We start from the raw sequence: 27,497 nt of genomic DNA on the forward strand, positions 1-27,497 counted from the left end.
CACCAGTGTTTTTCAACCTTTTCTGAGCCAAGGCACATTTTTTTCCATTTGAAAAATTTCGAGGCACACCACGAGCAGAAAACATAAAAAAAATTAAACTCAGCAGCCAATATTGACAATAAAAAGTTATTCTCGCAATTGTTGGATATTCAAACCATAACCAACCATGCTTCACTATAGCTCTTGTCTCAAAGTAGGTGTACTGTCACATCACGCCGTGACTTATTTGGAGTTTTTTGGTGTTTTTGTTCTTGTCTTGCGCTCCTATTTTGATGTTCATTGTCATGTCATGTACGGATGTACTTTGTGGACGCCGTCTGCGGCTCCACACGCCGTAAGTCTTTGCTGTCGTCCAGCAATCTGTCAACAACAACACATCATTTGCAGACTGTAATTACTGGTTTGCAAAAAAAATATTTTTTTAACACAATTAGGTGAAATTACATAATCTCCCACGGCACACCAGACAATATCTCACGGTACACTAGTGTGCCGCGGCACAGTGGTTGAAAAACACTGATTTACACAACCTGACAACTTCACTGCTTTTGTAGTTTGTATTTGCAATATATATATATATATATAATGTTATTGCAAGAGCTCCAGCAAGTCAAGAGACCTGCAGACAAGCCCACACCTGGCCTGGCCTGCAGTGACACACCACAGTCTGCCCACACTCAGGTCACCACTTCCTGAGGTTTGGAAAATGCTCCTCAGACATGAACGCTTCCTGCCTAGTCTGGCCTTCAAACTTCCCCCCTCAGCTTTCCAGTGTTTCATAGCCTCACAGAGTTGTGTTGTTGTTGGACCCGAGGTTACAATCCAGACCTGCATCACCCGCTGCCCTCTCCACAGTCTCTTATCTGGTCTCTCATCTGCTGCCATCCCTCCCGTCTGGTCCTTGGATGTCCTTCAACTGTCGGAGTCTTGAGAACCTCCAAGAACGCGGAGGCAGCGTGCAAGCAAAAAAAAGTATTTAACGTTCAAAAATGCAAACCCAAATATAATTGTCCACCACAAGGGGGCGATACTGGTGTCGATATCAACATCTAGTCATGATCAGACCCCGACTTAAAAGCCTCGTATCAGTTTGGACGGAGATCCGATCATCTCAAGTGGAGTTACGACAGTTTGGCGGTGGATGGCGAGGAGCAGTTTTTGCAACCAGGCCACGCCCACCACGAATGGGTAATGACCCAAACATCACTTCAGGGTGTCACCATCAGCATTCGTACCAACTCTGACCAAAATCTGAGTTTGTGGAGCCAAGTTATGATTGCTGGAAGTTTGGTGGCCGGCCATCAAATCAAAGTTTGGCGCCAGGCCCCGCCCACATCCTACGGCGCAGGCAAAATTAATTCGCAATTTACCCTCGCCCATCTGTCTAGTATCTTTAATTGTAATTGCAACTAATCTGGTCAAAGTCCCCAGGAGGATTTTGCCAAAGTACGACCCCTGTTTTTTGGCCTAAAAGAAACCAAGATGGCCGACTTCCTGTTTGTTTCCAAATATGGGTTCTTGAGACTTTTAGGTGCATCCCATCATGATAGAGTGCATACTAAGGCCCTCAAAAATGCGATGGAATAATAATAAACAAAGCAATTTCAATAGCTTGTTGCTGCTCGAGCCCCAAATAGAGTGCAGCAGGAGAATGCACAGGAAGCGGTTTATGTCAACTTCAGCATACGGGGAGCTTACGTCCAAAAGTGGCGACTGAGACAAAGCCCTCTGATTAGCATTGGCAGCGGGTGAGAACGATGATCACTAATCACCCGCAGATGATGAGAACGGCGCTCAAAAGCTGGGGGGGGGAAGTCACTGCCACGGAGCAGGAAGTGGAAACAAAATAAGAGCGCTCAGCGGGAAAAACACCACAAAACCCAAAACAAGGCGTGACCTGCGGGAACAGGCGTGCTGCGAGGTCAACAACAAGGCACACAGGTCGGAGAGAGCAATAACACCATTGTGGGGGGGGGAATGAGTGTTTCCATGGGCACATATTTCCAGTAATACACGCGAAAACCTCACTTGAAAGTCCTACTGAATACTAGCGACCACGCAGTCTGATAGTTTATATATCAATGATGACATCTTAACATTGCAACACATGCCAATACGGCCGGGTTAGCTTATAAAGTGACATTTTACATTTCCCGCTAAACTTCCAGTTGAAAACGCCTTTGTAGGATGACGTATGCGCGTGACGTAGCCAGTGAAACAGAAGTATCGGTACCCCATTGAATCCAATACAAAATAGCTCTGTTTTCATCTCATAATTCCACAGTATTCTGGACATCTGTGTTGGTGAATCTTTTGCAATTTGTTTAATGAACAATGGAGACTGCAAAGAAGAAAGTTGTAGGTGGGATCGGTGTATTAGCAGCTGGCTGCAGCAACACAACCAGGAGGACTTTGACTTGGATAGCAGACGCGCTATCCGCCGCTAGCCGCCGACCGCACGGATGATCGGGTGAAGTCCTTCGTCGCTCCGTCGATCGCTGGAACGCAGGTGAGCACGGGTGTTGATGAGCAGATGAGGGCTGGCTGGCGTAGGTGGAGCGCTAATGTTTTTAGCATAGCTCTGTGAGGTCCGGTTGCTAAGTTAGCTTCAATGGCGTCGTTAGCAACAGCATTGTTAAGCTGCGCCAGGCTGGAAAGTATTAACCGTGTATTTACATGTCCATGGTTTAATAGTATTGTTGATCTTCTGTCTATAATTCCAGTCAGGGGTTTATTTCTTCTGTTTCTATCTGCAGTAAAGCTATCACGTTAGCTCCGTAGCTAAAGAGCTTCGCCGATGTATTGTCGTGGAGATAAAAGTCACTGTGAATGTCCATTTGGCGTTCTGGACTCTCATTTTCAAGAGGATATAGTATCCCAGGTGGTTTAAAATACAAATCCGTGATCCACAATAGAAAAAGGAGAAAGTGTGGAATCCAATGAGCCAGCTTGTACCTAAGTTACGGTCAGAGCGAAAAAAGATACGTCCTGCACTGCATTCTAGTCCTTCACTCTCACATTCCTCATCCACAAATCTTTCATCCTGGCTCAAATTAATGGGGTAATCGTCGCTTTCTCGGTCCGAATCTCTCTCGCTGCTGGTGTAAACAATGGAGAAATGTGAGCAGCCCTTCCTCCGGTGACATCACGCTACTTCCGGTACAGGCAAGGCTTTTTTTTATCAGCGACCAAAAGTTGCGAACTTTATCGTCGATTTTCTCTACTAAATCCTTTCAGCAAAAATATGGCAATATCGCGAAATGATCAAGTATGACACATAGAATGGATCTGCTATTCCCGTTTAAATTAAAAAATGTCATTTCAGTAGGCCTTTAAATAAATCTTCCATACGTGCGAGACCTCGGGAAGACCGGCCACACCCTGGACTCTGGAGCAAATGCTGTAAGCGCCGGAAGGAGAGGCCGCCAAACATTTGAAAAAGCAGTAAAGGGAAAATGAGACATGAGAGAGACTGCAGACAGACGCCATGTTGTCTGTGCGGAACAAAAACACACAACAACCAAAGTCCAGACTGTACCTCATTAAGGTCCCAATAGAGTCCCTGGTCACCTGGCTCTGCAGGAGTTCTCCAGTCTCTCCAGGGAACCCTCCTCGCTCACACCCCACAGCTTCCAGGACCAGCTCCCTTTCGGCCCCTGACGTGGGCCTCATAGGTCCTGGTTGGCTACTCCGGCTACCCTCGGGTGGACAGAAGGTGGCCCACACGCGGTCTTAGTAGATCCCACACTATTTTCAAGTTTGCACACGCCGTTTAGTGCGCAGAAACCTCATTTGAATGGGGCGGCCTGTGCAACTTTTGCACTTGTTGTCAACTGCACGCGCAGTCTTGGTACATCCTGACTTCCTCCCAGGTCAAGTGACATGACATCACATGGTGGACACAGGTGGAACTGCCAAAAAGGAGAGGACCTAAATGGGTGCCTTGACTAACACTTGCTGATGCAAACCACAACATTCAGGGATATTTTCCAAGTTCCTCTACACAAGCTTACTCCTGTCTTTAGGAATTCACTTTTCAACTCAACTCCGGGGCCGGTACGGTGTCACTTCTGGGCCGGATTTGGCCCCCAGGCGGCCAAGTGAATAGCCCAATACACAGCATGACAGAGTGCTTTACAGGCTGGGGAACACTAGACAACCCACCCTAAACATGTGGGCGACAAAGCACTTGACTTTCATTCAGCATGCAAGAAGTCTCAGTGAGTGTTTGGATGACACGTCCTCTAATGATGGAACTCATGTCTGCAAAAACATGTTTGTTTGTCCAGGTGCACCTCGTGTTTGTTTGTCCAGGTGCACCTGGTGTTTGTTTGTCCAGGTGCACCTCGTGTTTGTTTGTCCAGGTACACCTCGTGTTTGTTTGTCCAGGTGCACCTCGTGTTTGTTTGTCCAGGTGCACCTCGTGTTTGTTTGTCCAGGTGCACCTGGTGTTTGTTTGTCCAGGTGCACCTGGTGTTTGTTTGTCCAGGTGCACCTCGTGTTTGTTTGTCCAGGTGCACCTCGTGTTTGTTTGTCCAGGTACACCTCGTGTTTGTTTGTCCAGGTGCACCTCGTGTTTGTTTGTCCAGGTGCACCTCGTGTTTGTTTGTCCAGGTGCACCTCGTGTTTGTTTGTCCAGGTGCACCTCGTGTTTGTTTGTCCATGTTTGTTTGTCCAGGTGCACCTCGTGTTTGTTTGTCCAGGTGCACCTCGTGTTTGTTTGTCCAGGTGCACCTCGTGTTTGTTTGTCCAGGTGCACCTCGTGTTTGTTTGTCCATGTTTGTTTGTCCATGTTTGTTTGTCCAGGTGCACCTCGTGTTTGTTTGTCCAGGTGCACCTCGTGTTTGTTTGTCCAGGTGCACCTCGTGTTTGTTTGTCCAGGTGCACCTCGTGTTTGTTTGTCCAGGTACACCTCGTGTTTGTTTGTCCAGGTGTACCTCGTGTTTGTTTGTCCAGGTGCACCTCGTGTTTGTTTGTCCAGGTGCACCTCGTGTTTGTTTGTCCAGGTGCACCTCGTGTTTGTTTGTCCATGTTTGTTTGTCCAGGTGCACCTCGTGTTTGTTTGTCCAGGTGCACCTCGTGTTTGTTTGTCCAGGTGCACCTCATGTTTGTTTGTCCAGGTGCACCTCGTGTTTGTTTGTCCATGTTTGTTTGTCCATGTTTGTTTGTCCAGGTGCACCTCGTGTTTGTTTGTCCAGGTGCACCTCGTGTTTGTTTGTCCATGTTTGTTTGTCCAGGTGCACCTCGTGTTTGTTTGTCCTGGTGCACCTCGTGTTTGTTTGTCCAGGTGCACCTCATGTTTGTTTGTCCAGGTGCACCTCGTGTTTGTTTGTCCAGGTACACCTCGTGTTTGTTTGTCCAGGTGCACCTCGTGTTTGTTTGTCCAGGTGCACCTCGTGTTTGTTTGTCCAGGTGCACCTCGTGTTTGTTTGTCCATGTTTGTTTGTCCAGGTGCACCTCGTGTTTGTTTGTCCAGGTGCACCTCGTGTTTGTTTGTCCAGGTGCACCTCATGTTTGTTTGTCCAGGTGCACCTCGTGTTTGTTTGTCCATGTTTGTTTGTCCATGTTTGTTTGTCCAGGTGCACCTCGTGTTTGTTTGTCCAGGTGCACCTCGTGTTTGTTTGTCCATGTTTGTTTGTCCAGGTGCACCTCGTGTTTGTTTGTCCTGGTGCACCTCGTGTTTGTTTGTCCAGGTGCACCTCGTGTTTGTTTGTCCAGGTGCACCTCGTGTTTGTTTGTCCATGTTTGTTTGTCCATGTTTGTTTGTCCAGGTGCACCTCGTGTTTGTTTGTCCATGTTTGTTTGTCCAGGTGCACCTCGTGTTTGTTTGTCCAGGTGGACCTCATGTTTGTTTGTCCAGGTGCACCTGGTGTTTGTTTGTCCAGGTGCACCTGGTGTTTGTTTGTCCAGGTGCACCTCGTGTTTGTTTGTCCATGTTTGTTTGTCCATGTTTGTTTGTCCAGGTGCACCTCGTGTTTGTTTGTCCAGGTGCACCTCATGTTTGTTTGTCCAGGTGCACCTCGTGTTTGTTTGTCCAGGTGCACCTCGTGTTTGTTTGTCCATGTTTGTTTGTCCAGGTGCACCTCGTGTTTGTTTGTCCAGGTGCACCTGGTGTTTGTTTGTCCAGGTGCACCTCATGTTTGTTTGTCCAGGTGCACCTCGTGTTTGTTTGTCCAGGTGGACCTCATGTTTGTTTGTCCAGGTGCACCTGGTGTTTGTTTGTCCAGGTGCACCTGGTGTTTGTTTGTCCAGGTGCACCTGGTGTTTGTTTGTCCAGGTGCACCTGGTGTTTGTTTGTCCAGGTGCACCTCGTGTTTGTTTGTCCATGTTTGTTTGTCCATGTTTGTTTGTCCAGGTGCACCTCGTGTTTGTTTGTCCAGGTGCACCTCATGTTTGTTTGTCCAGGTGCACCTCGTGTTTGTTTGTCCAGGTGCACCTCGTGTTTGTTTGTCCATGTTTGTTTGTCCAGGTGCACCTCGTGTTTGTTTGTCCAGGTGCACCTCGTGTTTGTTTGTCCATGTTTGTTTGTCCATGTTTGTTTGTCCAGGTGCACCTCGTGTTTGTTTGTCCATGTTTGTTTGTCCAGGTGCACCTCGTGTTTGTTTGTCCAGGTGGACCTCATGTTTGTTTGTCCAGGTGCACCTCGTGTTTGTTTGTCCAGGTGCACCTGGTGTTTGTTTGTCCAGGTGCACCTCATGTTTGTTTGTCCAGGTGCACCTCGTGTTTGTTTGTCCAGGTGCACCTCGTGTTTGTTTGTCCATGTTTGTTTGTCCATGTTTGTTTGTCCAGGTGCACCTCGTGTTTGTTTGTCCAGGTGCACCTCATGTTTGTTTGTCCAGGTGCACCTCGTGTTTGTTTGTCCAGGTGCACCTCGTGTTTGTTTGTCCATGTTTGTTTGTCCAGGTGCACCTCGTGTTTGTTTGTCCAGGTGCACCTGGTGTTTGTTTGTCCAGGTGCACCTCATGTTTGTTTGTCCAGGTGCACCTTGTGTTTGTTTGTCCAGGTGGACCTCATGTTTGTTTGTCCAGGTGCACCTGGTGTTTGTTTGTCCAGGTGCACCTGGTGTTTGTTTGTCCAGGTGCACCTGGTGTTTGTTTGTCCAGGTGCACCTGGTGTTTGTTTGTCCAGGTGCACCTCGTGTTTGTTTGTCCATGTTTGTTTGTCCATGTTTGTTTGTCCAGGTGCACCTCGTGTTTGTTTGTCCAGGTGCACCTCATGTTTGTTTGTCCAGGTGCACCTCGTGTTTGTTTGTCCAGGTGCACCTCGTGTTTGTTTGTCCATGTTTGTTTGTCCAGGTGCACCTCGTGTTTGTTTGTCCAGGTGCACCTGGTGTTTGTTTGTCCAGGTGCACCTCATGTTTGTTTGTCCAGGTGCACCTCGTGTTTGTTTGTCCAGGTGCACCTCGTGTTTGTTTGTCCAGGTGCACCTCGTGTTTGTTTGTCCATGTTTGTTTGTCCAGGTGCACCTCGTGTTTGTTTGTCCATGTTTGTTTGTCCAGGTGCACCTGGTGTTTGTTTGTCCAGGTGCACCTGGTGTTTGTTTGTCCAGGTGCACCTCGTGTTTGTTTGTCCAGGTGCACCTCGTGTTTTTTTGTCCATGTTTGTTTGTCCAGGTGCACCTGGTGTTTGTTTGTCCAGGTGCACCTGGTGTTTGTTTGTCCAGGTGCACCTCGTGTTTGTTTGTCCATGTTTGTTTGTCCAGGTGCACCTCGTGTTTGTTTGTCCAGGTGCACCTGGTCAACAGCAGCTGCTGCACTTGTTGCTGCTGCAAGGTTCTCTGCAGGGTGAAAGAATGTGCCAGAAAACAGTGAAAGTGACTCAGAGTCTGTGAAAACATGAGGGAAGATCCGGACGGCCAGACTGGATGACGGACAGACTGGATGAGGGCCAGACTGGATGAGGGACAGACTGGAAGATGGACAGACTGGATGAGGGACAGACTGGATGAGGGACAGACTGGATGAGGGACGGACTGGATGAGGGACGGACTGGAAGATGGACAGACTGGATGAGGGACAGACTGGATGAGGGATAGACTGGATGAGGGATAGACTGGATGAAGGACGGACTGGATGAGGGACCGACTGGAAGATGGACAGACTGGATGAGGGACAGACTGGATGAGGGACTGACTGGATGAAGGACCGACTGAAAGATGGACCAACTGGAAGATGGACGGACTGGATGAGGGACAGACTGGATGAGGGACAGACTGGATGATGGACAGACTGGATGAGGGACAGACTGGATGAGGGACAGACTGGATGATGGACAGACTGGATGAGGGACAGACTGGATGAGGGACAGACTGGAAGATGGACGGACTGGATGAGGGACAGACTGGATGAAGGACCGACTGGAAGATGGACGGACTGGATGAGGGACAGACGTTACGCGCAGCTGTCCGCCGTTCTTGTGGGCCATGCAGGACATAAATATTGTTAGGGGTTCAGAACATTAGTGGGAGAAGTTTTCTGTTCAGACCAACACAAAGTGACTCACCTCATGTCAGCATGTGTCTACAATCTCATGTCAGCATGTGTCTACAATCTCATGTCAGCATGTGTCTACAATCTCATGTCAGCATGTGTCTACAATCTCATGTCAGCATGTGTCTACAATCTCATGTCAGCATGTGTCTACAATCTCATGTCAGCATGTGTCTACAATCTCATGTCAGCATGTGTCTACAATCTCATGTCAGCATGTGTCTACAATCAATCCACTGGCAAATAAGTTCCGTTCTATAAATTCTACTAAAAACTGGAGTCCTGAGAAGGGGTGGGTACCGCTCACAATTGAACCGATACCGTACCGATTCCCGGTACCTAGTAATCAATACCCGTACTCAACGGTACCATTTTTCAATACTTTTGTGTGGGATGATAAATTATTAGTTGCTTTTGATAATAACAAATCATTTTGTATTGCAACATTTAAAAATGAGCTGATTATGAAAACTGCTGTATGAAAAAAAAAATATATATACTGTATATACATGTATGTATGTATGTATGTATGTATGTATGTATATACAGTATATGTATGTATATATATCTATATATATATATATATATATATATATATATATATATATATATATAGATATATATACACACATACATACAGGTATGTATGTATAAACAGTATATGTATATATAAAGTATATACATACATGTATGTATATATACATATACTGTATATATATACATACATACATACATACCTGTATGTATGTATGTATGTATGTATATACAGTATATGTATATATATATATACTGTATACATACATACATACAGGTATGTATGTATTAACAGTATGTATATATATATACATACATGTATGTATGTATATATATACATACATACATGTATGTATGTACAGTATGTATATATATATATCCATATATATAGTATAGTGGAGCAGTTGTAGGAGACAACATTAATCTGTGTTTTATGTGTTTTATGTGTTTTCATATTTCATCATCCATGTTGCCAAGCTGTAGGTCATTGGGAAGTGATGTGGGGCGTACTGTACTGTACTGTACTGTACTGCACCCTCACATAAATCTACTGTGCTGGATCTTCCCAGATGACAGCAGTGTGATGATGTTGTGTCCAGGACTTAGTCACGCACTAGTGTTAGTCACTCATGCAGAAGCAGTATATATTAACATTATTAAAAAGGCCCAATGAAAAGTGAATACATTTTTCAGTAAGAAATCCTGTAAATCACCAAAATTCCTTCCCCACTTTTGACGTGTGTTTGGGGTCATTGAAAGATAAGAACTTTCCTCCAGAAGGTCTTATCTTTGTCCATGTGATGTCAGATGAAACAAAAATGGAGCTGTTTGGCCACAATTCCAAGCAATATGTTTGGAGGGGGAAAAGTGAGGCCTTTAATCCCAGGAACACCATGCCTACGGTCAAGCATGATGGTGGTAGTATTATGCTCTGGGCCTGTTTTGCTGCCAATGGAACTGCTGCTTTAAATGAGACAATGAAAAAGGAGGATTAGCTCCAAATTCTTCAGGACAAGCTAAAATCCTCAGCCCGCAGGTTGGGTCTTGGGTCTTGGGCACAGTTGGGTGTTCCAACAGGACTATGACCCCAAACACACCTCAAAAGTGGTAAAGGAATGGCTAAATCAGGCTAGAATGAAGGTTTTAGAATGGCCTTCCCAAAGTCCTGACTTAAAGGTGTGGACAATGCTGAAGAAACAAGTCCATGTCAGAAAAGCAACACATTTAGCTGAACTGCAGCAATTTTGTGGTCAAGTGGTCAAGCAGAAGCTTGTGGATGGCTACCAAAAGTGCCTTATTGCAGGTCAACTTGCCAAGGAAGCAAATATTAACATTGCTGTATGTATACTTTTGACTAGTAGAGCCATAATAAATTCATAAAAGAAGCAAACTTCACGAATGTTTTTTGTGAGCAACAAGTATGTGCTCCAATCACTACATCACAACAAGTATGTGCTCCAATCACTACATCACAACAAGTATGTGCTCCAATCACTACATCACAACAAGTATGTGCTCCAATCACTACATCACAACAAGTATGTGCTCCAATCACTATAATCACAACAAGTATGTGCTCCAATCACTACATCACAACAAGTATGTGCTCCAATCACTACATCACAACAAGTATGTGCTCCAATCACTACATCACAACAAGTATGTGCTCCAATCACTATAATCACAACAAGTATGTGCTCCAATCACTACATCACAACAAGTATGTGCTCCAATCACTACATCACAACAAGTATGTGCTCCAATCACTACATCACAACAAGTATGTGCTCCAATCACTACATCACAACAAGTATGTGCTCCAATCACTACATCACAACAAGTATGTGCTCCAATCACTACATCACAACAAGTATGTGCTCCAATCACTACATCACAACAAGTATGTGCTCCAATCACTACATCACAACAAGTATGTGCTCCAATCACTATAATCACAACAAGTATGTGCTCCAATCACTACATCACAACAAGTATGTGCTCCAATCACTACATCACAACAAGTATGTGCTCCAATCACTACATCACAAACAAGTATGTGCTCCAATCACTACATCACAACAAGTATGTGCTCCAATCACTACATCACAACAAGTATGTGCTCCAATCACTACATTACAACAAGTATGTGCTCCAATCACTACATCACAACAAGTATGTGCTCCAATCACTACATCACAACAAGTATGTGCTCCAATCACTACATCACAACAAGTATGTGCTCCAATCACTACATCACAACAAGTATGTGCTCCAATCACTACATCACAACAAGTATGTGCTCCAATCACTACATCACAACAAGTATGTGCTCCAATCACTACATCACAACAAGTATGTGCTCCAATCACTACATCACAACAAGTATGTGCTCCAATCACTACATCACAACAAGTATGTGCTCCAATCACTATAATCACAACAAGTATGTGCTCCAATCACTACATCACAACAAGTATGTGCTCCAATCACTACATCACAACAAGTATGTGCTCCAATCACTACATCACAACATGTGCTCCAATCACTATAATCACAACAAGTATGTGCTCCAATCACTACATCACAACAAGTATGTGCTCCAATCACTACATCACAACAAGTATGTGCTCCAATCACTACATCACAACAAGTATGTGCTCCAATCACTACATCACAACAAGTATGTGCTCCAATCACTACATCACAACAAGTATGTGCTCCAATCACTACATCACAACAAGTATGTGCTCCAATCACTACATCACAACAAGTATGTGCTCCAATCACTACATCACAACAAGTATGTGCTCCAATCACTACATCACAACAAGTATGTGCTCCAATCACTATAATCACAACAAGTATGTGCTCCAATCACTACATCACAACAAGTATGTGCTCCAATCACTACATCACAACAAGTATGTGCTCCAATCACTACATCACAAACAAGTATGTGCTCCAATCACTACATCACAACAAGTATGTGCTCCAATCACTACATCACAACAAGTATGTGCTCCAATCACTACATTACAACAAGTATGTGCTCCAATCACTACATCACAACAAGTATGTGCTCCAATCACTACATCACAACAAGTATGTGCTCCAATCACTACATCACAACAAGTATGTGCTCCAATCACTACATCACAACAAGTATGTGCTCCAATCACTACATCACAACAAGTATGTGCTCCAATCACTACATCACAACAAGTATGTGCTCCAATCACTACATCACAACAAGTATGTGCTCCAATCACTACATCACAACAAGTATGTGCTCCAATCACTATAATCACAACAAGTATGTGCTCCAATCACTACATCACAACAAGTATGTGCTCCAATCACTACATCACAACAAGTATGTGCTCCAATCACTACATCACAACAAGTATGTGCTCCAATCACTATAATCACAACAAGTATGTGCTCCAATCACTACATCACAACAAGTATGTGCTCCAATCACTACATCACAACAAGTATGTGCTCCAATCACTACATCACAACAAGTATGTGCTCCAATCACTACATCACAACAAGTATGTGCTCCAATCACTACATCACAACAAGTATGTGCTCCAATCACTACATCACAACAAGTATGTGCTCCAATCACTACATCACAACAAGTATGTGCTCCAATCACTACATCACAACAAGTATGTGCTCCAATCACTACATCACAACAAGTATGTGCTCCAATCACTATAATCACAACAAGTATGTGCTCCAATCACTACATCACAACAAGTATGTGCTCCAATCACTACATCACAACAAGTATGTGCTCCAATCACTACATCACAAACAAGTATGTGCTCCAATCACTACATCACAACAAGTATGTGCTCCAATCACTACATCACAACAAGTATGTGCTCCAATCACTACATTACAACAAGTATGTGCTCCAATCACTACATCACAACAAGTATGTGCTCCAATCACTACATCACAACAAGTATGTGCTCCAATCACTACATCACAACAAGTATGTGCTCCAATCACTACATCACAACAAGTATGTGCTCCAATCACTACATCACAACAAAATAAGAGTTGTAGAAATGATTGGAAACTCAAGACAGCCATGACATCATGTTCTTTACAAGTGTATGTACTCTTTTGACCACCACTGTGTGTGTGTGTATATATATATATATATATATATATATATATATATATATATATATATATATATATACATACATAAGTATATATTAGTAGTAAGTAAACAAACAAAGACTCCTAATTAGTCTGCTGACGTATGCAGTAACATATTGTGTCATTTATACACCTATTATTTTGTACACATTATGAGGGACAAACTGTAAAAAAATATTATTGATCCAATGGTTCACTTACTGTTAATATCTGCTTATTTTCTGTTTTAAAGGCCTACTGAAAGCCACTACTAGCGACCACGCAGTCTGATAGTTTATATATCAATGATGAAATCTTAACATTGCAACACATGCCAATACGGCCGGGTTAGCTTATAAAGTGCAATTTAAAATTTCCCGCGAAATATTCTGCTGAAAACGTCTCGGTATGATGACGTTTGCGCGTGACGTCACGGGTTGTAGAGGACATTTTGGGACCGCATTGTGGCCAGCTATTAAGTCGTCTGTTTTCATCGCAAAATTCCACAGTATTCTGGACATCTGTGTTGGTGAACCTTTTGCAATTTGTTTAATGAACAATGGAGACAGCAAAGAAGAAAGCTGTAGGTGGGAAGCGGTGTATTAGTGGCTGGCTGCAGCAACACAACCAGGAGGACTTTGAGTTGGATGGCAGACGCGCTACCGTGAGTACAGCTGCGGCTTCCAAACATTTGATCGCTTGCCCGTCCGTGCGTGCCGCTATGTGCATGTCACGTATGTAACTTTGGGGAAATATCTGTGCTGTATGAACTTTGCGGAGGTGAACGGTACTTTGGGCTGTGGGATTGAGTGTGTTGTGCGGGTGTTTGGTTTGTATTGGTGGGTTATATGGACGGGAGGGGGGAGGTGTTTGTTATGCGGGATTAATTTGTGGCATATTAAATATAAGCCTGGTTGTGTTGTGGCTAATAGAGTATATATATGTCTTGTGTTTATTTACTGTTGTAGTCATTCCCAGCTGAATATCAGGTCCCACCCGCCTCTCACAGCATCTTCCCTATCTGAATAGCTTCCACTTCCCTCTAGTCCTTCACTCTCACTTTCCTCATCCACAAATCTTTCATCCTCGCTCAAATTAATGGGGAAATCGTCGCTTTCTCGGTCCGAATCGCTCTCGCTGCTGGTGGCCATGATTGTAAACAATGTGCAGATGTGAGGAGCTCCACAACCTGTGACGTCACGCTACTTCCGCTACAGGCAAGGCTTTTTTATCAGCAACAAAAACTTCATAGTCGATGTTCTCTACTAAATCCTTTCAGCAAAAATATGGCAATATCGCGAAATGATCAAGTATGACACATAGAATGGACATATTTACTGACTTTATAAACATAACATACATTTTTTAAAAAGGAAAAAAGATTTTGTGACGATAAAAAATATCGATGTAATCATAGTAGTATCGACTAGATACACTCTTGTACTTGGTATCATTACAGTGGATGTCAGGTGTAGATCCACCCATGGCATTTGTTTACATTGTGACGCCGGTGATACTTGTAAGAAACTCACTTTATTTGTCACCACGGGATTAGTGATTTAGAAGTAGCTAAAACACTGTGGATGGACGTTAGCCGCAAACTAGCTAGCCATGTCTTAAAGCAGCTCTTCCTGAGGGTGTTTCAGTGTTATAACTTCACCTTTATCTTTACTTTTTACACCAAACTGCGTCCATTCTCCCTTTTCTGTCTACTAACTGTGTCTGCTTGTAAGTACTCTGTGTGTGTGCGCTGCCCAACATGCTCCTCTGCTCGTAAAACCAACAATGCCACGATATGACGACGTGCCGTCATGCCTGTAAAAAATATATATATATATATGGCGAAGCGGTACTTTTCAGACAGAGTATAGTACCGTTAGCGGTTTTTGGATGTTTTCTAGAAAGTATAATGAGCGCAACAGAGGAGCCTCTATCTGTTAACTCAATTGTTTGCTATTTATTTACAATTCTGAATGCGTAGAAAAGCCAAGTATGTGTTCTTGTCTTACATAACGATTGTGAATGACAAAGCGCACACCTCTTTACAATGTTTGTGTATTTCCAGTATGACTGACCTAATAATATGGTCAGAGTGCAGAAACGTTACTCCAGTGACGTAGAATCTACGAAAATTGCCGAAGATATTCGGAGCGGAATATATAAAAATGGCCGACTGAATTTGTGGCATTTTGTGATGTTTTAGACGGTATTTTCGCATCCTTTTGTGAATATAATTGAATACGATTTAATGGATAGAATGCAACATAATTAACATATAAAGTCAACTTCTAGTTCCACTCCACTTAAAAAATGAGATTACAAGTGACGTAAGGCTGGCTGCAGCTCTCACTAACATCGAGGCGAGGGACAGTTTCCAAACACCAGTACAGTCTCTAATAACACCACTTTTGTTGCTCGTCGTTATTAATAAAGAAAAGGGACAGGAGAGTCTCCAAACACCAGTACAGTCTCTAATAACACCACATTTGTTGCTCGTCGTTATTAATAAAGAAAAAGTCACTAAAAGGATTGGAGAAGTCTCTAGAATTTTGGAAAATGTTCAAAAAAGTGCATTGTGCAATAAGCAGCAACAATTGATGAATATAAGAAAAACATCTTAATACTAATTATGTTATTATAAATAATAATATTATTATAAATAATAATAATAATATTTAAATAAGAAAACATGTATGTTAATACTAATGGTTAATATTATGAATAATATTATAAATAATATCATTATAAATAGCAATAATAATAATAATATTAAAATTAAATAATATTATTAAAAAAAACATGTATGTTAATACTAATTATGTTAAGATTATGAATAGCATTATAAATAGTAACAATAATAATAATAATAATATTTAAATTAAAAAATATTATACATAAGAAAAACATGTATGTTAAAACTAATTAAGTTATTATATATAATAAATAATACAATTATTATAAATAACAATAATAATATTTAAATTAAATATTATAAATTAGAAAAACATGTACGTTAAAACAATCTTATAATATAAATAATTAAAATAATATTTAAATTAAATATTATAATTAAGAAAAACATGTATGTTAATAATAATTATGTTAATATTACAAATAATATTATTATGATAAATAATATTTATATTTACATTAAATAATATTATAAATAACAAAAACATGTATGTTAATACTAATTATGTTAATATTATAAATAATATTATAAATAATACAATTATTATAAATAATAATAATAAAAATATTTAAATCAATATTATAATTTAGAAAAAAATGTATGTTAAATCTAATTATCTTAATATCCATCCATCCATCCATTTGCTACCGCTTATCCCTTTCGAGGTCGCGGGGGTGCTGGAGCCTATCTCAGCTACAATCGGGCGGAATTAACCTAATATAATAAATAATCATTTTATTATAAATTATAATAATAATATGTAAATTAAATAGTATTATAAATAAGAAAAACATGTATGTTAATACTAATAATAACACTTTTTATGTATTGGCTTATTTGATTTGATTGAGTGATGTGATGGCGTCATGTTGACCACGCCACAGTCTGGGGAAAACCCTGTGAGGAGACTCCGACTTGCCTTCCAAATAAACCCTGACTGGACTTGATTTAAAACTGTTGGTGTGCATTCAACTAAAACATGTTTTTCAATTCTCGTGTATGACATTTTGACAATAAAATGGAATTTGTACTAAAATATTGGGTTCTTTTTCAAGATGAATTGAAATTGTTAGCAAGTAATTTACTGTGATTAATAACAATTACAACATGTGATTAATCGAATTAATTATATGACCTGCTAGTTTTGTTGAGTTATGGTTTTATTTTAGTCAGTGGAAAATAGATTGTTGATGTGGGAATCTTTGGGCAAATTTCACGATTTGATCCGATTCCGATTCTTGGAGTGTCGATTCAATTCAGAAACGGTTCTTGATTCAAACCAATTTTTGCAATGTATTATTTAGTTGGTACTGGTTACAAAACCTCCTTAAGGTTGAAAACCCGTTTTTAAAAAATAAATAGATATTTGAAAAATATAAATCGATTTAGGATTGGTTTAAATAAGAATCGAGATTTTTTTGAGCATCCCTAATAACTAAGACGCACATTATTAGCCACAGATTGAACACTTGGTGCCAGAGTAATAATCATCTATTCCCAAGTGGGCCAGACTGGTAAAATCATGGTATGATAACTTCAAAATAAAGACAACTTTCGATTGATCCAGGTTCTTTCAACTCTGCTTCGACACACCAACTCTTCATTTCCAACTCACTCTGAATTAGTCAATGATCCAGATTCTTTCAACACTCTGCTTCGACACACCAATTCTTCATTTCCAACTCAGACTGAATTAGTCAATGATCCAGATTCTTTCAACTCTCTGCTTCGACACACCAATTCTTCATTTCCAACTCAGACTGAATTAGTCAATGATCCAGATTCTTTCAACTCTCTGCTTCGACACACCAATTCTTCATTTCCAACTCAGACTGAATTAGTCAATGACCCAGATTCTTTCAACACTGCTTCGACACACCAACTCTTCATTTCCAACTCAGACTGAGGTGTCAATGATCCAGATTCTTTCAACACTGCTTCGACACACCAACTCTTCATTTCCAACTCACTCTGAATTAGTCAATGACCCAGATTCTTTCAACACTCTGCATCGACACACCAACTCTTCATTTCCAACTCAGACTGAATGTGTCAATGATCCAGATTCTTTCAACACTGCTTCGACACACCAACTCTTCATTTCCAACTCAGACTGAGGTGTCAATGATCCAGATTCTTTCAACACTGCTTCGACACACCAACTCTTCATTTCCAACTCACTCTGAATTAGTCAATGACCCAGATTCTTTCAACACTCTGCATCGACACACCAACTCTTCATTTCCAACTCAGACTGAATGTGTCAATGATCCAGATTCTTTCAACACTGCTTCGACACACCAACTCTTCATTTCCAACTCAGACTGATTTAGTCAATGATCCAGATTCTTTCAACACTCTGCTTCGACACACCAATTCTTCATTTCCAACTCAGACTGAATGTGTCAATGATCCAGATTCTTTCAACACTGCTTCGACACACCAACTCTTCATTTCCAACTCAGACTGAATTAGTCAATGATCCAGGTTCTTTCAACACAGCTTCAACACACCAACTCTTCATTTCCAACTCAGACTGAATGTGTCAATGATCCAGATTCTTTCAACACTCTGCTTCGACACACCAACTCTTCATTTCCAACTCAGACTGAATTAGTCAATGATCCTGATTCTTTCAACACTGCTTCGACACACCAACTCTTCATTTCCAACTCAGACTGAAGGTGTCAATGATCCAGATTCTTTCGACTCTCTGCTTCGACACACCAATTCTTCATTTCCAACTCAGACTGAATTAGTCAATGTTTCAGATTCTTTCAACACTGCTTCGACACACCAACTCTTCATTTCCAACTCAGACTGAATTAGTCAATGATCCAGATTCTTTCAACATTGCTTCGACACACCAACTCTTCATTTCCAACTCAGACTGAGGTGTCAATGATCCAGGTTCTTTCAGGACACGTTTGCAGAGTTAGCACGTTTGCTAGTGACTGCGTGAACGTGCTGTGTACATGTAGGTGTGTGCGTATGTTTGCCATCCTGTTGCTGCATACCTCTGCCTCGGTGCCCCACGTCTCTTCTGCGCTGCCAACTCCAACAACGCAGGCTGCGCCCGCCCACCCGCTCAGGAATGTCACAGGAAGACGTTCAGCAGACATCAGATAACGCTGACAAGCACACCGCCTCAGACGACCACTTCCACTGACAGACTGTGCACAACAACAAACAACAGATTGGGGCGGTGGCTCAGAAAGTCCTGGGTTTGAATCTTTGCGTAGGCATCTTTGAGTGGTGTTTATTCAGGTACTCCAGTTAGAAAAACTGGAAAATACCCGCGGAAATGTTAATGGGCCTGCTATCTGTGACCTCTGGCAAGCCGTCGTACTTTTAAGATGGTGCCGGGTGTCTGAATCTGTGACTTTTTTATGTGTTACTGTACAAAATGAGCTACAGAGCTAGCCTAAAAAATTAGCACATGCACATTAAAATGCTAACACTTAGCATGTTTGCTAACGGTGGCATGCTAACAGTTAACAAGTGTCACGTACCCAGTCTTATGACTGTGGGGTAAACTGTTGCAAATATTATCAAAATATCGTCTATGTATAGGAAGTACAGGTACAGGAAGTACATGTACAAGAAGTACCTGTACGGGAAGTACAGGTATAGGAAGTACATTTATAGGAAGTACATGTACTTCCTGTACATGTACTTCCTGTACATGTACAGGATGTACATGTACAGGAAGTACATGTACGGGAAGTACAGGTATAGGAAGTACATTTATATGAAGTACATGTACTTCTTGTACATGTACAGGAAGTACATGTACAGGAAGTACATGTACAGGAAGTACATGTACAGGAAGTATTCCTGGTGGAGGTTGGGCGCTTGAACTTCACTCACACTAAAAAGGTAAGACCCCAAATGTTTTTTTAATGTCATAAAAATAAATAAATGTGAATAAGAAGTATTTGATAACAGTTTGATGAAAATAAAATATACATTTTTTGTTGTCTTCTTCATGAGCAGCGTGGATTCACTTTGATCAACTTCAATTAAACAAAAAGGCCAAATTGCCTGTCCTGCCTTGAACCTCCCTGGGTCTGTGGTCCAGCTGCCGTGCATGGCATGTTCTAAAACCTGCATTGGAGGACAAGATCCTCACAAGGACCACATTGGAGGACAAGGAGCAGGACCACATTGGAGGACGAGGAGCAGGACCACATTGGAGGAGCAGGACCAGGACCACATTGGAGGACAAGGAGCAGGACCACATTGGAGGACAAGAAGCAGGACCACATTGGAGGAGCAGGACCAGGACCAGGACCACAGTCATTGCATTGTTTAGGCTGCCATGTTGGCTATGCATTACTGCTCATTATCTGACGTCTTGGACTTGACTTCGCGTGCTTTTGGTCATCTAAACTTAAACCTAGAGCCCGACTTTGTGCTGACTGAGCAAAGTCCTGGAATATGACGTGAAGGTTTCAGTTTGCACAATCCAAACCGTTTGATCCTAAAGCTCATGTCTACTACCTCTGCTGTCACTCAACTTCCAGCCTGTCACTCACACTTGATGACTTCTTCTCATCATAACTGCTCCCTCAAACCTCTTTCTCCCGCTGCCTACTTCTCTGCCTCTGTGGTCGCCACAAGCGGTCAGCAAGTGTTCAGCCACTAACACAACAGCCAGAGAGCAGTGGAGCAGCACCTCGTCTGCAGCTGACCGCTGACACGCAGGCAAGTCCTTTTCCACTTATATTACCTTCAATAGACTGCAAAGACAAGATGTTTCATGTTCACACTGACAAACTTTGTTACTTTTGTGCAAATAATCATGACCTTGGAATTTAATGGCAGCAACACATTGCAAAAAAGGCATTTTTACCAGTGTGTTACATGGCCTTTCCTTTGAACAACACTCAGTAAAGGTTTGGGAAGTGAGGAGACACATTTTTGAAGTGGAATTCTTTCCCATTCTTGCTTGATGTACAGCTTGAAGGCCTACTGAAATGATTTTTTTTTATTTAAACGGGGATAGCAGATCCATTCTATGTGTCATACTTGATCATTTCGCGATATTGCCATATTTTTGCTGAAAGGATTTAGTAGAGAACAAGTTCGCAACTTTTGGTCTCTGATAAAAAAAAGCCTTGCCCCTACCAGAAGTAGCGTGACGTAGTCAGTTGTTCACTCCCTCATATTTTCCTATTGTTTTCAACGCAGCTAGAGCGATTCGGACCATTACCCCATTAATTTGAGCGAGGATGAAAGATTCGTGGATGAGGAACGTTAGAGTGACGGACTAGAATGCAGTGAAATACTTTTTTTTTTTTCGCTCTGAGCGTAACTTAGGTACAAGCTGGCTCATTGGATTCCACACTCTCTCCTTTTTCTATTGTGGATCACGGATTTGTATTTTAAACCACCTGGGATACTATATCCTCTTGAAAATGAGAGTCCAGAACGCGAAATGGACATTCACAGTGACTTTTATCTCCACGACAATACATCGACGAAGCTCATGCTAATTAGCATGAGCTAACGTGATAGCATCTGTCTCAAATGCAGATAGAAACAAAAGAAATAAATCCCTGACTGGAAGGATAGACAGAAGATCAACAATACTATTAAACCATGGACATGTAACTACACGGTTAATAGATCTCAGCCTAGCAAAGCTTAACAATGCTGTTGCTAACGACGCTAAGGCTAACTTAGCAACCAGACCTCACAGAGTTATGATAAAAACATTAGCGCTCCACCTACGTCAGCCAGCCATCATCTGCCCAGCTCAGCAACACCCGTGCTCACCTGCGTTCCAGCGATCGACGGCGCGACGAAGGACTTCACCCGATCATCCATGCGGAGGCCGGTTAGCATCGGCTAGCGCGTCTGCTATCCAAGTGAGTAATCCTTGTTGTGTTGCTGCAGCCAGCCGCTATACACCGATCCCACCTACAGCTTTCTTCTTTGCAGCCTCCATTGTTCATTAAACAAATTGCAAAAGATTCACCAACGCAGATGTCCAGAATACTGTGGAATTATGAAATGAAAACAGAGCTTTTTTGTATTGTATTCAATGGGGAAGGCATACCTCTGTTCCCCGGGCTACGTCATGTGCATACGTCATCCTCCGAAGGCTTTTTCAACCGGAAGTGTGGCGGGAAATTTAAAATGTCACTTTATAAGTTAACCCGGCCGTATTGGCATGTGTTGCAATGTTAAGATTTCATCATTGATATATAAACTATCAGACTGCGTGGTCGCTAGTAGTGGCTTTCAGTAGGCCTTTAAGTTGTTCAACAGTCTCCCTTCTCATATTTTAGCCTTCACACATTCTCAATGTCTGGACTACAGGCAGGCCAGTCTAGTACCCACACTCTTTTACTACGAAGCCACGCTGTTGTAACACCTGGCTTGGCATTGTCTTGCTGAAATAAGCAGGGGCGTCCATGCTAACGTTGCTTGGATGGCAACATTATCATGTATATCACGTTGCTATTCAATTGAATAGACTGCAAAGACAAGATATTTCATGCTCACACTGAGAAACTTTGGTATTTTTTATCAAATATTAGCTCATTTGGGGTTTGATGCCTGTAACAGGTTTCAAAAAAGCTGGCACAAGTGGCAAAAAAGAGTGAGAAAGTTGAGGAATGCTCGTCAAAGACTTATTTGGAACATCCCACAGGTGAACAGGCTAATTGGGAACAGGTGGGTGCCATGATTGGGTATAAAAGCAGCTTCCATGAAATGCTCAGTCGTTCACAAACAAGGACGGGGCGAGGGTCACCACTTTGTCAACAAATGCCTGAGCAAATTGTTGAAGAACAACATTTCTCAAGCAGCTAATTTAGGGATTTCACCATCTACGCTCCGTAATATCATCAAAAGGTTCAGACAATCTGGAGAAATCACTGCAGGTAAGCCATGATATTACACACCTTGGATCCCTCAGGCGCTACTGCATCAAAAAGCCACATCAGTGTGTAAAGGATATCACCACATGGGCTCAGGAAGACTTCAGAAAACCACTGTCAGTAACTACAGTTGGTCGCTACATCTGCAAGTGCAAGTTAAAACTCTACTATGCAAAGCCAAAGCCATTTATCAACAACACCCAGAAACGCGGCCAAGATAATGCAAACGTATTTGCAAAAAATGATATGAAGTTTCTCAGTGTGAACATGAAATATCTTGTCTTTGCAGTCTATTCAATTGAATATAAGTTGAAAAGGATTTGTTGTATTCTCTTTTTATTTACCATTTACACAACCTGACAACTTCACCGCTTTTGTATCAAATAAATCATAACATGACCTATTTAACAATTCAATAACTGTACAATTTGTCCCAACTTCCACGGTCTCGCATCAAGGTTTCAACTTTTTACCCAGCTGTTTTTTTTGTTGTAGTTTTTCCTTGCCTGGATGTGGTTTCACACCAGTGGATGTCCCCAGAGGCACTTGCTATAAAGTACACATGAAATGACATTGATGACTCGGGTCTCAGACGTCTGCTGTGCAACACTTCAACAAACAAATATGGACGTGCGTTCATCTCCCGACGACTTACCCACAATCCCCAGCTCACCCTGCAGGCGTGCATACCAGAGGCCGGCTCGGAATAAAATAGGCGGTTTTGCGGCTTTTCCTGTTGAAACCCAAAACTAAACTGAGGCTTGGGACTAAAATAAAGTGATTTATGTGATGTCATGTCCAGAGAGCTTTATAGGGTGTACTTTCTTTTATTTTGCAGATACATTTAAACACGCCACCAATAAATATTTGACGTAGTTATTTCCAGAATCCTAGAAATAGATGCTTAGTTGGTAGGTGTGGGTTCTATTAATAATCTTTTTTTTTACTCCTGCCATTGAGGTTATGTTTATTATTGAGCGGGATCATGCAAGAAAAATACTTTCCATTTTATTGATGTATTTTATTCTGGACTATCATTAATAAATGACCTTTTTTTTTAAAGTGTTATGTTTTATATAAGATTGCAGCTATCTATATTTTACAGTGAAAATTAGGGATGTCCGATAATGGCTTTTTTGCCGATATTCCAATATTGTCCAACTCTTAATTACCGATATCAACAGATACCGATACCGATATATACAGTGGTGGAATTAACACATTATTATGCCTAATATGGACAACCAGGTATGGAGAAGAGAAGGTCCTTTTTTAAAAAATGTATTAAATAAAATAAAAACATTTTCTTGAATAAAAAAGAAAGTAAAACAATATAAAAACAGTTACATAGAAACTAGTAATGAATGAAAATGAGTAAAATGAAGTGTTAAAGGTTAGTACTATTAGTGGAGCAGCAGCACGCACAATCATGTGTGCTTACGGACTGTATCCCTTGCAGACTGTATTGATATATATTGATATATAATGTAGGAACCTTGCAGACTGTATTAATATATATTGATATATAATGTAGGAACCTTGCAGACTGTATTGATATATATTGATATATAATGTAGGAACCTTGCAGACTGTATTGATATATATTGATATATAATGTAGGAAGCAGAATATTAATAACAGAAAGAAACAACTAGGGATAAATGCGTTAAAATGTAATATCGGAAATTATCGGTATCGGTTTTTTTATTATCTGTATCGTTTTTTTTTTTGTTTTTTTTTTGTTTTTTTTTTATTAAATCAACATAAAAAACACAAGATACACTTACAATTAGTGCACCAACCCAAAAAACCTCCCTCCCCCCATTTCTTTCTGTTATCAATATTCTGGTTCCTACATTATATATCAATATATATCAATACAGTCTGCAAGGTTCCTACATTATATATCAATATACATCAATACAGTCTGCAAGTTTCCTACATTATATATCAATATATATCAATACAGTCTGCAAGGTTCCTACATTATATATCAATATATATCAATACAGTCTGCAAGGTTCCTACATTATATATCAATATATATCAATACAGTCTGCAAGGGATACAGTCCGTAAGCACACATGATTGTGCGTGCTGCTGCTCCACTAATAGTACTAACCTTTAACACTTCATTTGACTCATTTTCATTCATTACTAGTTTCTATGTAACTGTTTTTATATTGTTTTACTTTCTTTTTTATTCAATAATTTTTATTTATTTATTTATCTTTTTTTTATTTTATCAATTTTTTTAAAAAGTACCTTATCTTCACCATACCTGGTTGTCCAAATTAGACATAATAATGTGTTAATTCCACGACTGTGTATATCGGTTGATATCGGTATCGGTTGATATCGGTATCGGTAATTAAAGAGTTGGACAATATCGGAATATCGGATATCGGCAAAAAGCCAATATCGGACATCCCTAGAAACAACCCTTTTGTGTGAATGAGTGTAAATGGGGGAGGGTTATGTTGATTTAATAAAAAAAATAAAAAATAAAATAATAAAACGATACTGATAATAAAAAAAACGATACCGATAATTTCCGATATTACATTTTTAAAGGATTTATAAACCAATAATATCGTCAGGCTGATATAATCGGACATCTCTAGTGAAAATCTTCATGTGTGTGTTTTATTAGCTTTAGCCATTTTAGGCTTTGGACACCTCTAAATATGAAATATGAATATTAAAAAGACAGCAAAAGTACATTTTGACAGCAGTTTTTATGACTTTTAATGATCTAGTCTTTTGACGAAAATGTATTTTAGTTTTAGTCATATTTTAGTCATCTAAATTAATGTAGTTTTAGTCGACGCAATTCCTCAACATTTGAGTCGTTTACAGTAAATTTAGTGGGCTGAAACAAGAAAAGTAGTGGTAGAGTAAACCAGTGTTTTTCAACCACTGTGCCGCGGCACACTAGTGTGCCGTGAGATACAGTCTGGTGTGCCGTGGGAGATTATCTAATTTTACCTATTTGGGTTAAAAATATTTTTTGCAAAGCAGTAATTATAGTCTGCAAATGATGTGTTGTTGTTGAGTGTCGGTGCTGTCTAGAGCTCGGCAGAGTAACCGTGTAATACTCTTCCATATCAGTAGGTGGCAGCCGGTAGTTAATTGCTTTGTAGATGTCGGAAACAGCGGGAGGCAGTGTGCAGGTAAAAAGGTGTTTAATGCTTAAACCAAAAATAAACAAAAGGTGAGTACCCCTAAGAAAAGGCATTGAAGCTTAGGGAAGGCGATGCAGAACAAAACTAAAACTGAACTGGCTACAAAGTAAACAAAAACAGAATGCTGGACGACAGCAAAGACTTACTGTGGAGCAGAGACGGCGTCCACAATGTACATCCGAACATGACATGACAATCAACAATGTCCCCACAAAGAAGGATAAAAACTGAAATATTCTTGATTGCTAAAACAAAGTAGCTCAAAGGAAGACATGAAACTGCTACAGGAAAATACCAAAAAAAGAGAAAAATCCACCAAAATAGGAGCGCAAGACAAGAAGTAAAACACTACACACAGGAAAACAGCAAAAAAGCTCCAAATAAGTCAGGGTGTGATGTGACAGGTGGTGACAGTACACCTACTTTGAGACAAGAGCTATAGTGATGCATGTTTGGTTATGCTTTAAAGTCATACCCAACAATTGCGACAATGACTTTTTACTGTCAACCGAGTTCGTTTATTCATGATTTCTGCTGGTGGTGTGCCTCCGCATTTTTTCAACGCAAAAAATGTGCCTTGGCTCAAAAAAGGTAGAAAAACACTGGAGTAGACAGTGTTGCTCCTCCTCTACTGTATTTAGTACTAACTGTCATTCAGTACAGAATGAGCAGCCTTAATGCACATTGTAGTGACAATAGCTGAAATAAAGATGTTCCAAACGTGTTTTCCATTAAATACATCAATATTAAAGCTGCACTTTTAACACGTGTGCAATATTAAAAATGAATAAATAAAACTGCTCCACTGTTTTCCACTAAATAGATCGCGGCGCCACCGCTCTCATGTGTGCTCTTTCGCAGCGGCCGCGCAGAAACTGTGTTGGCATTACGGTTGTCCCGGTACCAAAATGTATTTCAATACTTTTTGATTCTTTTCTAAATAAAGGGCACCACAAAAAATGTCATTATTGTCTTTATTTGAACAAAAAATGTTAGTGTACATGAAACATATGTTTATTATTGTCATTTAGTCCTTAAATAAAATAGTGAACATACTAGACAACTTGTCTTTTAGTAGTAAGTAAACAAACAAAGACTCCTAATTAGTCTGCAGTAACATATTGTGTCATTTATACACCTATTATTTTGTCAACATTATGAGGGACAAACTGTAAAAAATGGATTATTAATCTACTTGTTCATTTACTGTTAATATCTGCTTATTTTCTGTTTGAACATGTTCTATCTACACTTCTGTTCAAATGTAATAATCACTTATTCTTCTCTTCTTTGATACTTGACATTAGTTTTGGATGATACCACACATTTAGGTATGGATCCGATACCAAGTAGTTACAGGATCATACATTGGTCGTATTCAAAGTCCTCATGTGTCCAGGGACGTATTTACTGACTTTATAAACATCATATACATTTAAGAAAAAGGGGAGAAAAAAAATTGTGACGATAAAAAGTATTGATGTAATCATAGTAGTATCGACTAGATACGCTCCTGTACTTGGTATCATTACAGTGGATGTCAGGTGTAG

The 27,497-nt window shown here is 40.8% G+C and overlaps 1 protein-coding gene across 3 annotated transcripts in view; it reads right to left on the reverse strand.

Moving 5' to 3' along the window:
* LOC133642818 (matrix Gla protein-like) overlaps positions 1–27,497 on the reverse strand; it is a 102,442-nt gene that overhangs the window by 39,358 nt on the left and 35,587 nt on the right. The window contains exons 4-5 of one of the 3 annotated variants that reach the window (XR_009824607.1): positions 3,539–3,911; positions 3,339–3,400 (exon numbers count right to left, since the gene is read on the reverse strand). The exons of 1 other annotated variant lie outside the window; for it this stretch is intronic. The gene's annotated coding sequence lies outside the window, so the exon portion shown is untranslated. Of the gene's footprint in view, positions 1–3,338; positions 3,401–3,538; positions 3,912–18,894; positions 19,046–27,497 lie in introns of those variants that run through there. One more of the 3 variants, XR_009824608.1, reaches the window with a different exon arrangement.

This window comes from Entelurus aequoreus, linkage group LG25 (assembly GCF_033978785.1).
Source record: "Entelurus aequoreus isolate RoL-2023_Sb linkage group LG25, RoL_Eaeq_v1.1, whole genome shotgun sequence".
NCBI classification, from domain to species: Eukaryota; Metazoa; Chordata; class Actinopteri; order Syngnathiformes; family Syngnathidae; genus Entelurus; species Entelurus aequoreus.